Source organism: Cucurbita pepo, unplaced genomic scaffold (assembly GCF_002806865.2).
Source record: "Cucurbita pepo subsp. pepo cultivar mu-cu-16 unplaced genomic scaffold, ASM280686v2 Cp4.1_scaffold001184, whole genome shotgun sequence".
NCBI lineage: Eukaryota > Viridiplantae > Streptophyta > Magnoliopsida > Cucurbitales > Cucurbitaceae > Cucurbita > Cucurbita pepo.
This window is the reverse complement of record NW_019647374.1, coordinates 1-1733: the sequence shown is the minus strand read 5'-3', so window position 1 is coordinate 1733 and position 1733 is coordinate 1. Positions and strand designations below refer to the sequence as shown.

General features: G+C 40.2%; 1 long non-coding RNA gene across 1 annotated transcript; it reads right to left on the bottom strand.

The window, feature by feature from the left end:
- Positions 1-1065: 1065 nt before the first annotated feature.
- LOC111786191 lies at positions 1066-1706 on the bottom strand. The gene is made up of 2 exons (XR_002813762.1): positions 1254-1706; positions 1066-1124 (listed from the first exon to the last, which is right to left on the bottom strand). It is a non-coding gene; the product is annotated as an uncharacterized LOC111786191 (long non-coding RNA).
- Positions 1707-1733: the final 27 nt, after the last annotated feature.

Sequence of the window (1733 nt, the reverse complement as noted above, 5' to 3'; positions counted from 1 at the left end):
AAAGGAAGAACGTGAGGAGAGAATGTGGACCACACGTGTGGACCCAAGAAAAGAGTGGGGCCACCACGCGTGACTTACTTCACTTTATAATCGTGCTCCCAATACTAATACAAAAGCGGTGCGTTTAGACAGAGAAACATCCCATTTCTTCTTTTTATTGTTAAAATTTTGTAATTTATTAATTATTATTTAATTGGGGTGAATTTTTATACAAATGGGGGAAAACTACGGTGCGGCGCACGTATCATACATCTGGGACCACTGGATTAGGAACGCGTGTCGCATCTTTCGGCGTATCAGAGTTTGCGCCAAAAGCAGAAGGGACATTCTTATGGGAAAGTGGGACCTCGTGTTTCTTCACCGGATGCCACGGTGGGGGAAAGAGGTGAAAACCCCAAATTACCCTTTTAAGGATTTAAATCTATATAATATGAACAATAAATATTTTGGTAAAAATTATGTTCCTTAATCGCCTAACAACGTTGGCAGAATTTTATGTTCCCTTTGTCTCCCTCCCTGGGGCTATTCAAATTGGTAGCCCTCCTTAGGGTTTCCTTTGTTGGATGATGAAAGTCTCACATCGGCTAATTTAGGAAATGATCATGGGTTTATAAGTGAGGAATATTAATACGAGACCTTTCGGGGAGGACCAAAGCAAAGCCATGAGAGCTCATGCTCAAAGTAGACAATATCATACCATTGTGGAGAGTCGGGTTCGTCTAACATCCTTTACCTCTTTGGTTTGGTTTGGATTAAAAAGGGTAAGTTATAGGATGCTGAGAACAGCAGGCAAATCCTGGGGGGCACGCCGAATCCAGACTTTAGCTTTGCTTTTACCCTACAACGCCAAGCACAACAACACCAGGACACTGTTCCCTAAGAGTTACAGTGCCAATTACAGTGTCAATTACAGGCCATGTGCGGCCGAGCGTGCTCAATCTGCTACCCTTTTGCCTAACCTCTTAATCATTTGGTATTATTTACTTCCAACTCTTTCTCATCGCCCCGCCGCCGCCGCCCTCGCCCTTCCATTTTCACTACTCGTTTTGGTCTCTTCTTTTTTTTTTTCATTTCACGCGCTTCCTTCGCGTGCTTTCTAGGATTTGGTTCCTTGCTCCTTCTTCCTAGGTTTGTTCAAATGATTGGTGACGTTTCAATCTTTTATGCATTTGTTCGTTTTCCATTAAAGGTTTAGGCATTTAATATTATGGGTCTCATACAATTATTAATACAAAGTAGTACTAGAAACTTACCTCCAAACGTGGCTGTTAAGAAATGCTCATCCAAGTATGAACCAAGCAGAGCACTCTGCTGCGCATGCTACTTTGATTGCAGAAACCGGATTCCAACCTGCGACAACTAAGAACAGTCCTGCAAGCTTAGATCTGTATGGTCAGAAACTTCACTCATAGATAATATTCGGACATGATTTCAATTACCAAGATTCACAGTCACAGACAAGATTTCAGTAACAAATTATCAAATTTGTTCGATTGTGCAGTTCAAACTCTGACCACAGATATAAACAGTTGAAGCAATTGATAAGTTTTTTGTGGTAATCATCCAAACAAAACTTTTAAGAACCAACAAACGTAGCAATCATTATAATCCATTAACTAATTTTCCTGAAACTATTATTGGCTAGCTAAAAATTAAAACCGACCAAGTTACTTTAAGACAAACCAATGTTTGTAAGTTGGCCAAAATGTTATTCTAAATCATTGATCTTTAAC